The sequence below is a fragment of the Lissotriton vulgaris genome, chromosome 3_2 (assembly GCF_964263255.1).
Source record: "Lissotriton vulgaris chromosome 3_2, aLisVul1.2, whole genome shotgun sequence".
NCBI lineage: Eukaryota > Metazoa > Chordata > Amphibia > Caudata > Salamandridae > Lissotriton > Lissotriton vulgaris.
Genome location: NC_141690.1, coordinates 19,024,797 through 19,039,139, shown reverse-complemented (window position 1 = coordinate 19,039,139; position 14,343 = coordinate 19,024,797).

Below are 14,343 nucleotides of genomic sequence, written 5' to 3'. Positions count from 1 at the left end.
TCCCAGAGCGGGGCAGCCTTCGCAGTTGCCAGCATGGGATCCGGTGTTCCTGCCTCAAGAAATGCCTCGCCCGAAATACTGGCGCTTTCCGGTGACTGGGCACCGCTGATACTACAGGTGATGCGGTGAGGTGGTTAAGGCGCAAACATCCTTCTTGCCATGAGGTCGCCCCCAACCCTGAGGTGATGTCTGATTACATTTACATCCTTGCTGCCAGGTATTTAACTTTGCCCCAGTGTCATCCTTCTATTTAGTAGCCCGATTCAGCTATATTAACACTTGTTGACCCGCACCTGCAAGCAGTAACAGGCCAATGTGTGGCATTATGGGACCGGTAGTTCCAAGGAGATTGTTGCACAAGTTCGACATTTGGCATTGATTCCGAAATACAATTGATGTAGGAACATGTGACCCCGAGGTGGAAACCCTTTGACTCCTGTCACTACAAATCATGGCAGTTCGGCAGGCAATCTTTCCGACAAGTGTATTATATGCAGCTGAGGGCCTAAGGCGCAATGAACAGCAATAACATTATCGGCTCATCTGAGCCTGCGTGGACACAGATGCCTGACATTTTTGAACTATCAGTTCCGCTCGGCAGCGTGGATTTTTAACACTTCTTAACACATTTTAAGTATACAGACTTTACAGGACTAGTATTTGGTTGCAGATTTTATTTGCTTTCATTTTTCCCACTGTGACGCAATCCCATGCATAAAATGTTTTTTTTAAACTGTCTGTTCTTACTAGACAAGCTCTCAGTCAAGTGTATATATTACGTGATTTTTGCATTACGTTATTTTTTGTCTGACATTTTGCAATCATACAGCTGTATTGTACTGTCATACACACTTGCATTTTGTTGGGCTATGGGACGATTAGTCACACTTAAATGTGTTTTCTATGTCCATTGCAAGGTCCAGTGGGAGGTCCAGTGGGAAGGGCTATTTAACATACACAATCTATGGCGCCAAACTAGATTGAGAAAGGCCTCTGTGAAGGCCGAAACGTTTTTCTGTACCTGGGATTGAGGGCGACATGATGTAATAAATTGATGCCGAATCCTGAAACCACTTTGTGCTGTGCCTTCTTCCTCGGAGTTTTGCTTCACGGGAGCTGGATTTTCTGGTTATATATATATATATATATATATATATATATATATATATATATATATATATATATATATATATATATATATATATATATATATATATATATATATATATATTTATATATATATATATATATATATATATATATATATTTATATATATATATATATATATCCTGCAGATGATTGATGCCAGCAATGGTAATCCATCAAAGTATATGAGCAGTAAGTTGCAACAGCTTCCAAGAGGAAGTCATTGTTATCGTCAGAAAAAAAGAGACACCATCCATTCAAGCAAACTGAAAGAACAGACATGTTCCTCAATATGTGGTGCTTCACCTGACAACTTGCATGGTATTGCTGCACAGATACCCCACTCTGCCAAAACTCCAAGCGGAGCCGCATCATCTTGCACAATACCAACATCAGATGAAACAATACTGTCCAATGTATTAATGCGGGAGGAAAGTGTGTTAATACTATTATCCACAACAGCAAGGACTTTTATCCAAATTAACCTGGTCTATGGCCCTTAACCGGGAAGCAGCCTCAATTTGGGAAAGCTTCCATATTTCGTTATAGGTTGCGTAAATAAATCGTTTCGATCTAGCACCAGCAGGGCCTTTTATAAAATCTTTCAAATCAATGTCACCTGATAACAACGACAAATGTTGTTTTTCAGAGGACAGTGTTGAGTATTTTAACTAGTTTTGACATAATTTACCAACCGGGTAAGTAGTGACCGAATGGGAATTAAAAAAACGGGGATCAGGCCTACCCTGTGTATAGCCAGGGGCCTTGACATGGAAACGCAGTAGGCACAAATCCGAGCTTGTTTGTCAGACCAACCAAGCTAGGGGGTCTAATGCAGAAATATTAAAAGTAACATTCTGAAATAAGGACTGCAAGTCATCCATGGAATAATCAGTATGATTGGTCCAGTTCAGATATGCAACCAGAGTGGGAATGGCAGGGGCATTCATTTGCTTTGAAGTAGCCAATCCAACACATGCAGTCTGATAGACCGAATCATTCAAAAATAAAATCTAAGCAGAAATAAGGCATGCGCGGTGTAGAGCTTCAGTGCCACGTACCTGCCAGTGTCTGGAACCCCGCACAGATTTAAGGTCTATTTAGGCCTTCCACAGATCCTAGCCATCCACAGACAAATCATTAATAAAAGATTGGGAATACACTAATTTGGAGTGGGTGAGCATCACTTTAGAATTTGACGAAAAATGTAATTTAAAATAAAAAAGATTCCGATTTGGATTTATCAAAATCAGTAAGAAAATAAAAACCAAGCGCCCCCATGATGCTCAATGCTGGTTTTCTGACCAACTTAAAGCAGCCAAACTTGCGCTCAGGCAATCGGAGCGCCGATGGCGGCGCCACTATGATCCTCAGTTTAAGCTCGCTTACAGGGAGACCTTAAAAACCTATAAATTATCCACCCTAGCAGCCAAGACGGCATTTTTCTCTCAAAAAGTTTTGAAGTCTAATAATAAATCGAAGGATATTTTCTCAATCGTGAATGAGCTGTCCCGCCCAGACAGAGTCACCCCTCAACCTTTACCTACCCAAACACTCTGTGACTCGCTCAACACCTATTTTTCAGAGAAAATAACAATAATTAAAAACAACATACCGGTTCCGGCCTCTTCCATTTCTCCCCCTCTCCCCCCTACTAACACTAGTACCCTGACGGAGTTTCCACCCATTTCGCATCAAGAGTTTGTCTCTCTCCTCCACAAAGTCAGCTCTGGCGCCCCCAGTGACTGCTGTCCTCCGCAAGTCTTGAAAGAGGCTTTTCTAGCGTGCCCAGGTCCCCCATTAGCATTGCTAAACAACTCTCTTGCCTCTGGGGAGGTTCCATCCTCCTTCAAGCAAGCTGCAGTCCTACCGATCCTAAAAAAAACAAATGCTGACCCTCCCCTACTTAGTAATTACAGACCCATCTCCCTCCTTCCATATTTAGGAAAGATCCTGGAGACTTATGTCACCCGCTGCTTGAGCTCGTTTGTAGAGAAATCCTCTTTCTTGGATCCTCAACAAGCAGGCTTCAGACCCCTCCACTCCACCGAGGCGGTCATAGTAGCAGTCATGGACACTCTCAGGAAGGGTGCTGATAACAACATCTCTCAAGCCCTTGTCCTACTGGATCTCTCAGCAGCATTCGACACGGTCGATCATACTATTTTGATCGACCGTGTCCATAACGCTGGCATTCAGGGAGTGGCCCTTGACTGGCTCAGATCTTTCCTTCATCAGCGCTCTCAATCTGTTCATCTTTCCACTTTTTCCGCTCCTTACACTTCCCTTCCTTGTGGTGTACCCCAGGGTTCTGCACTTTCCCCTCTCCTGTTTAATTTGTATCTCCGGCCACTTTTAGCCTCCCTTCGAAACGCCCCAGTCACAATCTTTAATTATGCTGATGACCTTCAGTTAATTTTTCCCATCACTTCTCATTCGTCTTCCCGCATCGATTTTCAGTCCACTATGCTGTCCATTGCGGAGTGGATGTATCATAGTCATTTAAAGTTAAATCCTACAAAAACAGAGCTTGTCCTGGTAGGAGGACCCTAGCATCCTTGGAACGCCACCTTCTGGCCCACCACTTTGGGGTCAGCACCCACCCCGGTGAGCTCTGTCAAAAGCCTGGGGGTGATCATCTCCAATGATCTCTCCATGAAGCCGCACATTAACGCGGTGACATCTGCCTGTTTTTTTCACCTCAGGCGAATTCGCAAGATCAGTCGTTTCCTTACTAAAGAAGCACTAATTCAAGTTGTCATCGCGCTCATAACTTCCAGGCTTGACTATGCTAATAGTCTGTATGCTGGAATCCCCGCCTGTCACCTCCACCGACTTCAGCTGGTGCAGAATCAGGCTGCCCGGCTGATCTTTCGTCTGCCCAAATATGAACATGTCACCCCCCTTCTCCGTTCTCTTCACTGGCTCCCCATTTCGAAGCGTTCCACTTTCAAACTGGCATGCACTACCTTTAAGGCACTTTCGAACGCAGCCCCTATGTTTATATCCTCAACTCTGTCTCGTCACATCCCTTCTCGAGCTCTCCGCTCTGCGTCACTCAACCTTCTGGATGTCCCCCGATTTAAAAGGAAAAAACACGGTGGTCTGAGTTTTTCGGTCCTGGCCCCATCGACCTGGAATTCCTTGCCGCCTTTTCTCCGCTTTTGCCCTAAATATGAGCTGTTTCGAAAATCTTTAAAAACTTTGCTCTTTCAAGCTGCTTTCGACTAACTCCCCTCCCTAGGTCACTGGTTACTGTTTTAAGCGCCAAGAAACCTATGGTGATAGCGCGCTGTACAAATAATTTTAATAGAATAATAATAGAATAGAAAGTATGTAAATTTTTTTAAAAGCCTTTTGGAGCTACCGTCCAATGGAGCTGGGCATTGTTCTCACTGTGTACAATTAAAAACATTTCTAAATGTATTAGCTTTATGCAGGAAATAATGGCCATAATGCTTGTAGCAAAACAAATCAGCATAATTTGCAGTATTCAAATACAAATCTTCAGCATCAAAAGCAGCATAGTACTTCAAATCTGAAAACAGAGATTTCATAGCATGACCGTCCCAATCATCAGCTTGTATATTGTGCTTCACTAAATCACCCATGGAAACACGAAGTACATTTGGCACGTTAATTATCTCTGTAGGGCCATGAATCTGAAAATCCACTGCATCCCAAATTATGCCCTCCACAACTGGCCAGGGGGAGATGCTGACAGAAGTCAGGTCCCTTATCATGATGTGAGAAGACGAATGTGGGGCCAAAGTTCCATCGACCAGTTTCACAGCTGAGCATTCTGGATTGTAGTGACCATTTATGAGAAGGAAAAAGAATGTCTCAAATCCAATTGACATGAAAAGAAAAATGGCAAAAAGGACCATCCAAATGTATGTCCAAGGCGGAATCAAATAAGTTTGTTTAAACCAGGCCACAAAAAATTCAGAATTTGGAGGGAGTTACTAATAATGTAAAGTCCGAGTCAAAAGAGAAACATGACTGTTGAAAGGGTATCAGGCTGCAACTCTGGTGACGACTCGGTTTCTGGATAAGTATACTAATTTTCTTCATTTAGACCGGAAGTAGGGAGGTTTAGCAAAGGGTTATTTCTATGGCAGTATCAGGCTGCATGGTGTCAGAAGTGCCCAATACTGGATTCCTGGAAATTGCCGTACATGAAGACACTGGTGTTATACTATTCAGGATTGGCCAGGTGTTGTAACTTGACATTGTCCACAGAGACGTTTCTGTTGTCTTTTCGACCAGGAAGTGGAGGTAAAACGACTGTACGAGTTCCCTTAATGCCAAGCACTGGGACAGGTGCACAATAAGAGGGGCCAAACTCTTTTTTGTTTTCCACCTTTTCTCAAACCAGGTCTCCAACTTTGGGTAGCCAGCCGACTACCGGAATCTGCAGTGTTGCATGAGTGGCTGAGGGTTAATGTTCTTTTGCAAGACTGTCCTGGGTCTCTTGTAGCTTCTGTAATACAGCAGAATGATTATCTACGTCAAAGGATGCGGCAGAGGCCGCAATGTCTAGACCATCAAGGTCTGGCACAAACATTTTCATGCCAAAGAGCATTTCATTTGGGGTCCGCCCACCCAGAGATTATTTAGTGCACGTTGTGCACTATACAAATGGGTGAACCAGTTTCTATCAGTACCTAGGACCCTATCTGTCAAGGATTGCTTTAAGTCACACTTCATTCGCTCCACAACTGAATTATCCTCAGGTCTGTATGGAAATGAAAATTTGACCTGCACTCCAAAGACCTCATGGCCTCCTTATACGCCTTAGAGGCAAACGCAGGACCCTGGTCTGAATGGAAAGTGCCACATGCAAAAATTCCCACAGACACGCAAATCCCTGATGACTGTTCGAGCGTCAGCACTTCGTTGTGGCTACACCCAAAGAAAACATGTGCATGAATCAACTGCAACTAAGATGAATTTGTAGGTAGTATCAGAAGAAAATGGACCGAAGTGGTCTAAATAAACACATACAAAAGGTTCATTAGAAATACATAGTGGTGTTTGTGGTGGTCGTGTTACCGTAGACGGCCTGATCTGTTGGCAAATGCCACATGAAACACATAATGACAGGTTTGTTTATACAACCCACACCACCTGAAATGCTGATGTAAGATAGAAACAGTCACAGACACTCCAGCACGGGCCGCAGCCAAGCTTTCATGTGCAGCTGTAATCAATGAAAGTCTGCGGTCTGCGTTGGGAATCAACCTGTCACCAGCGTCGTTAATCCTCACATAAGGAACTTTATCGGGACTTTAGTGATAAGAGTATTTTGAAGGGAAACCCTGCAGGTAATTACTACCCTTCTCTGTAGCAGCAATAGAAGAGTAAATGTCATTATCAATCTTATTTATGGATCTTGTAACTGCTGCCACTGTAAATATGGCTACTGCCGATTTAGCTGCCTCACCAGCTAAACTATTGTCAACCACGTGTACTCCTACATGTTGGTGACCAAGAGTAGGAATTACATTCGTGAGAGGCAGACATTCTTTAAGATCTGCGACTCGGACCTAAAGTATTTTTTGCTTGATTGCGCTGCCTTGAGAATCACGATAGTCATTTTGAGACCGAAAGTGTAAGTTGTCATTGAAGGACTGGACACAGTAGTAAGAATCACTCACAATGAGTGTAGTCACAGTCGGATCTGCAAACTCAAGTGCAAGCACCAGATCGCGGAGCTCAGCTAATTAGGCGGTACAGTCCCCTAGTGCTTGAGTGTGCACAACACTCAACTTGAACTCTCCGTTCACTATTGCACCAGCCACAATTGCACAAGCTGTTGAATAAAAATGCTGTGACCCAGTCGCCGGTGCGCTGAAACGTCAGTGTAAATGATACAATGGTACTCGTACAACGGACGCACAGATATAGGAGCAGGATGAACAAACTCATACTGTAAAAATTCCTGTGTTTGCAGGGAGGAGTCGAAGATGAAGGTGACATACGAAGATGTCAATGAAGTCGCCCATCCTAGCCAACTCAGATGCAAAGCCTTTGAGTTAGGTACACTTGCTTTTGTCACCGCTTCTAGAGCAGGAAATGGTGTCACAACCAAAATGCGCTTCCCTTGTGCCAGGGCGTGTTCCTTAAGGATCGACATCTGGACAGCTGTCAAGATTTTTTCAACAGTGGAAAACCGCAGCTTAGCCGAAGTGTACAAATGTGACTTGTAATCAATAGTCACTGTGTCGCTCTCATTAAATGTCAAGTATGTAAAACCTACCGCGCCTGGCACGATACATATCACCCGGTTAGTGTGGTTATCACTTGTCAACAAGTATTTAAATTCAAGAAGATCAGACTGCAAAGATTGCAGGATAGCAGAATGTTCTGGAAGCCAACAGGCTTTTGAAAAGGTAAGTAGTACCAAAGCATACAATGCTTGATACGCTGAGCATACTCTGGAATATAAGTTCGACCTAAGTTCAAAAATCCCAGCAATAACTGTAGTTTTTTCAGGGTTCTAGGAGGATGCAAACGTGCGCATTTCTTCAAGAAGTGAGACAATAAGCCTCTACCTTCATTATTGAGCTTTTAGACCAAGAACAACACTGTGTACTCTGCAATTTGTGATTTAGCAAAGTTAAACTTATAGCCGTAGTCCGTAAACAAAACTATGATGAGGTCGACTCGACACAGATGCAGCCATAATTCGTCGTCCGTGACATAAATATCATCAATGTACGAGTAGGCATCAGGGTCAATGCCGTCCAATAAAGAGATGACACAGGCGGCAAATACACCTGGGCTGTTTTGTAGCCCATAGCCAAACGCTGAAATTGTTTGTTTTTTTCCGCCGGAGGTAAAGGCAGTCCACTGACTAAATTTAGGAGAGAAATTGTGACTGAAAAAGCAGCTGGAAATATCAAGGGTAGTTTTTTACAAACTATACTGTCCACTAGGGCAGAACTATGGGTATTCTGATCCGCACAGGTACAACAATGAGAATTTAAATGCCGATAATCTAAAACTAGGTGGTTCGACCCATCGGGTTTAGTTACGGTAAACTAAGGGTTATTCATTGGTGACACACATGTCTCAAATACTCCTTGATATTCTAATTGAGGCAGAATTTCCGAAATGGGAGCTTTTGACTACCGACGGATGGGATACTGTGGTTGTGGCTGTGATTCAGAAAAGGGGGTGGTGATGAACAGAGTGTCTGAATTAAGCAGACCACTCTTACCCAGTCCAAAGATCAGGGCTTGATCCATCACCGTTTTTTAGCTCACTGCACCATCCCAGCTCAGAACTTGGCCATATGCAAATTAGTCTGACCCTGGCCCAGTGCATCATGGGAACAGGGCAGACCAAACTACCAAGCCAATTCTTATACTGGGAAGGAAACAAGCTTCCGGGGACCGGTTTCTGGCATTTCAGCCGTCTTCGGCCCGGCTTGCTTGAATCCTGATGGTGCAATGAGCAAGGGACTCACATCTGAGTATACCCTTCCACGCTTATGGTGGACAAAAATGATTCAGAAAAGGGGGTGGTGATGAACAGAGTGTCTGAATTAAGCAGACTACTCTTACCCAGTCCAAAGATCAGGGCTTGATCCATCACCGTTTTTTAGCTCACTGCACCATCCCAGCTCAGAACTTGGCTATGTGCAAATTAGTCTGACCCTGGCCCAGTGCATCATGGGAACAGGGCAGACCAAACTACCAAGCCAATTCTTATACTGGGAAGCAAACAAGCTTCCGGGGACCGGTTTCTGGCATTTCAGCCGTCTTCGGCCCGGCTTGCTTGAATCCTGATGGTGCAATGAGCAAGGGACTCACATCTGAGTATACCCTTCCACGCTTATCGTGGACAAAAATGATTCAGAAAAGGGGGTGGTGATGAGCAGAGTGTCTGAATTAAGCAGACCACTCTTACCCAGTCCAAAGATCAGGGCTTGATCCATCACCGTTTTTTAGCTCACTGCAACATCTCAGCTCAGAACTTGGCTATATGCAAATTAGACTGACCCTGGCCCAGTGCATCATGGGAACAGGGCAGACCAAACTACCAAGCCAATTCTTATACTGGGAAGGAAACAAGCTTCCGGGGACCGGTTTCTGGCATTTCAGCCGTCTTCGGCCCGGCTTGCTTGAATCCTGATGGTGCAATGAGCAAGGGACTCACATCTGAGTATACCCTTCCACGCTTATGGTGGACAAAAATGATTCCGAAAAGGGGGTGGTGATGAACAGAGTGTCTGAATTAAGCAGACCACTCTTACCCAGTCCAAAGATCAGGGCTTGATCCATCACCGTTTTTTAGCTCACTGCACCATCCCAGCTCAGAACTTGGCTATATGCAAATTAGTCTGACCCTGGCCCAGTGCATCATGGGAACAAGGCAGACCAAACTACCAAGCCAATTCTTATACTGGGAAGGAAACAAGCTTCCGGGGACCGGTTTCTGGCATTTCAGCCGTCTTCGGCCCGGCTTGCTTGAATCCTGATGGTGCAATGAGCAAGGGACTCACATCTGAGTATTCCCTTCCACGCTTATGGTGGACAAAAATGATTCAGAAAAGGGGGTGGTGATGAACAGGGTGTCTGAATTAAGCAGACCACTCTTACCCAGTCCAAAGATCAGGGCTTGATCCATCACCGTTGTTTAGCTCACTGCACCATCCCAGCTCAGAACTTGGCTATATGCAAATTAGTCTGACCCTGGCCCAGTGCATCATGGGAACAGGGCAGACCAAACTACCAAGCCAATTCTTATACTGGGAAGCAAACAAGCTTCCGGGGACCGGTTTCTGGCATTTCAGCCGTCTTCGGCCCGGCTTGCTTGAATCCTGATGGTGCAATGAGCAAGGGACTCACATCTGAGTATACCCTTCCACGCTTATCGTGGACAAAAATGATTCAGAAAAGGGGGTGGTGATGAGCAGAGTGTCTGAATTAAGCAGACCACTCTTACCCAGTCCAAAGATCAGGGCTTGATCCATCACCGTTTTTTAGCTCACTGCAACATCTCAGCTCAGAACTTGGCTATATGCAAATTAGACTGACCCTGGCCCAGTGCATCATGGGAACAGGGCAGACCAAACTACCAAGCCAATTCTTATACTGGGAAGGAAACAAGCTTCCGGGGACCGGTTTCTGGCATTTCAGCCGTCTTCGGCCCGGCTTGCTTGAATCCTGATGGTGCAATGAGCAAGGGACTCACATCTGAGTATACCCTTCCACGCTTATGGTGGACAAAAATGATTCCGAAAAGGGGGTGGTGATGAACAGAGTGTCTGAATTAAGCAGACCACTCTTACCCAGTCCAAAGATCAGGGCTTGATCCATCACCGTTTTTTAGCTCACTGCACCATCCCAGCTCAGAACTTGGCTATATGCAAATTAGTCTGACCCTGGCCCAGTGCATCATGGGAACAAGGCAGACCAAACTACCAAGCCAATTCTTATACTGGGAAGGAAACAAGCTTCCGGGGACCGGTTTCTGGCATTTCAGCCGTCTTCGGCCCGGCTTGCTTGAATCCTGATGGTGCAATGAGCAAGGGACTCACATCTGAGTATTCCCTTCCACGCTTATGGTGGACAAAAATGATTCAGAAAAGGGGGTGGTGATGAACAGGGTGTCTGAATTAAGCAGACCACTCTTACCCAGTCCAAAGATCAGGGCTTGATCCATCACCGTTGTTTAGCTCACTGCACCATCCCAGCTCAGAACTTGGCTATATGCAAATTAGTCTGACCCTGGCCCAGTGCATCATGGGAACAGGGCAGACCAAACTACCAAGCCAATTCTTATACTGGGAAGGAAACAAGCTTCCGGGGACCGGTTTCTGGCATTTCAGCCGTCTTCGGCCCGGCATGCTTGAATCCTGATGGTGCAATGAGCAAGGGACTCACATCTGAGTATACCCTTCCACGCTTATGGTGGACAAAAATGATTCAGAAAAGGAGGTGGTGATGAACAGAGTGTCTGAATTAAGCAGACCACTCTTACCCAGTCCAAAGATCAGGGCTTGATCCATCACCGTTTTTTAGCTCACTGCACCATCCCAGCTCAGAACTTGGCTATATGCAAACTAGTCTGACCCTGGCCCAGTGCATCATGGGAACAGGACAGACCAAACTACCAAGACAATTCTTATACTGGGAAGGAAACAAGCTTCCGGGGACCGGTTTCTGGCATTTCAGCCGTCTTAGGCCCGGCTTGCTTGAATCCTGATGGTGCAATGAGCAAGGGCCTCACATCTGAGTATACCCTTCCACGCTTATGGTGGACAAAAATGATTCAGAAAAGGGGGGTGGTGATGAACAGAGTGTCTGAATTAAGCAGACCACTCTTACCCAGTCCAAAGATCAGGGCTTGATCCATCACTGTTTTTTAGCTCACTGCACCATCCCAGCTCAGAACTTGGCTATATGCAAATTAGTCTGACCCTGGCCCAGTGCATCATGGGAACAGGGCAGACCAAACTACCAACCAATTCTTATACTGGGAAGGAAACAAGCTTCCGGGGACCGGTTTCTGGCATTTCAGCCGTCTTCGGCCCGGCTTGCTTGAATCCTGACGGTGCAATGAGCAAGGGACTCACATCTGAGTATACCCTTCCACGCTTATGGTGGACAAAAATGATTCAGAAAAGGGGGTGGTGATGAACAGAGTGTCTGAATTAAGCAGACCACTCTTACCCAGTCCAAAGATCAGGGCTTGATCCATCACCGTTTTTTAGCTCACTGCACCATCCCAGCTCAGAACTTGGCTATATGCAAATTAGTCTGACCCTGGCCCAGTGCATCATGGGAACAAGGCAGACCAAACTACCAAGCCAATTCTTATACTGGGAAGGAAACAAGCTTCCGGGGACCGGTTTCTGGCATTTCAGCCGTCTTCGGCCCGGCTTGCTTGAATCCTGATGGTGCAATGAGCAAGGGACTCACATCTGAGTATACCCTTCCACGCTTATGGTGGACAAAAATGATTCAGAAAAGGGGGTGGTGATGAACAGAGTGTCTGAATTAAGCAGACCACTCTTACCCAGTCCAAAGATCAGGGCTTGATCCATCACCGTTGTTTAGCTCACTGCACCATCCCTGCTCAGAACTTGGCTATATGCAAATTAGTCTGACCCTGGCCCAGTGCATCATGGGAACAGGGCAGACCAAACTACCAAGCCAATTCTTATACTGGGAAGGAAACAAGCTTCCGGGGACCGGTTTCTGGCATTTCAGCCGTCTTCGGCCCGGCTTGCTTGAATCCTGATGGTGCAATGGGCAAGGGACTCACATCTGAGTATATCCTTCCACGCTTATGGTGGACAAAAATGTGGCTGTGGCATGGACCGTAATGGTATCGCATGCGGGGCAGAATCTTTATCCCAGCCCACCTGAGTACGGTACAATGCAGGTGCAAGTACCAAAGCCCACTCTTCTGCAAAAGCCTCTGCACACACCTTAGAGACGTTGTGTGAAAAACTCGCGAGTGGTACTTCTTCCCCTCTTGGAGCTGCAAGAACAAAAGGTGGGGCCAATCTGTCTCTGCCAACAAAATGTCATAAGAAGAAGTCAGATTTTCCCAAAAGATCCTCCTAATAACACATTATATGTCACCTTCAATCATAAGGACTATGTCATATAATCTGTCAGGGGGAGCCACTCTGGTGTCGGCAGTTTCAACTGTGTTGAATGTTTCATTTGCTGTGCCTCCAGAAATTGACGAGGTGCTTGTCGCACTATGGTGACCTCTGCTGTGCTGTCTAGCGCATGTTAAGTTCTGGAGCCATGTCTTCACCGTCTGTGGCATATCTTGCTGTTAAAGCAGCAACTTTCTTCTTCTGAAACTGTCGGGCTGACGAGGAAAATGGTCCAGTTTTCCTTTTCCGTCAGTCGGACGAGGTTGCTCATGCCTTGTGGGGCACCTCGACCTCTACCGCGCTCCTGGCATTCCCTGCCACCAGCCTGTGAGTCTCATGTGTCCAGTAAAGAATGAGGAGAATGCTGATCAAGAACCTGAAATCTGTCAGGAGACCTAGTTCTCGCACGGTCGCGTAAATCATAAGTGCGCTTAGAAGACTCGGTTGCCGGAGACGTGGCACGCGACCCCTGTTTCTGCTGTTGGTTCCCCTGTTTTTTATTTCTCCAGTTTTACTTTGGAAAAAATGGACGCTCGTCCTTAATGGACTGTGCCATCTGTGTTTGCTGTTGCTCTGGTATTTTAGCAAAAGGCTTAACACCCAAACTATTGTGGCCAATCGTCTTATAGGCATTTGCAATGATTTTTGGTAAAGCGCTGGGTTTCTCACCTACCGGGACAAGGCTTAAGGCATTAGACACTTGAAAGTTGACTGCATCTCCCTTGACATTTGCAAGGATCAGATCAGCAACCACGTTGAACACTCCAATCAACCTCATCCCCTATTCCACAGCTGCCTACTATCCGTGCGCATCCTGGACATGCCTAATCACCAAGGGGAGCACTGTCATAGATTGTGTGCCAAAACATTTCACATACACTGCTGCGAACACTGTACCCCAATTTTCACAATTGGTTACCTCAGGAATTAAGTCTTTCTGGAAACTAATTGCTAAAATCCTGTGCTTTTCCACAGGAGTGGTATTTGGAAATATCGCTTCCAGCTGGTCAAATTTCTCACCAAGCCAGAAAGGTAAATCATCCTTATTCTGTCGTTGGTTGCCCATGACCGAATTAACCATGACAGGACTAATAGACATCCTGGCAGGTCCAGCTGGTTGTGCACAACCCCGGTGCTACTACCTGGAGATTGCATGAGACTAACCGCAAGAGGTCTCGATGTACCTCAATCAAGAAGCTGTGCAAAACACGCAGTTCTGCTAACGTTACAGCCAAATAATGTGGATATGGTGTGTACCTGGCCAATACTGGCCAAGTGGCCCCGGGAATTGATAAAGGGCCTAATCGGACCGGAGTCACTGTGTGGGGATGGGTGCCATTAAACCAAATACGGTGTTGCCGTGCCAAAATCAGAACCTCAAGAGTCCCATAAGGCCAATATAAATTAGGTGGTGCAGTGTGAGTGTATACATGGAACAAGTTATCATCTCCATTCACTGACGGGAAAGTCACCCAATAATAAAACACCTCAAAGTGATAAGCTGGATCAGCTCCCACTACAAAAATAAGATCGACTCCTGCAGTAGGTACGCCATATGCTTGCAAATGAC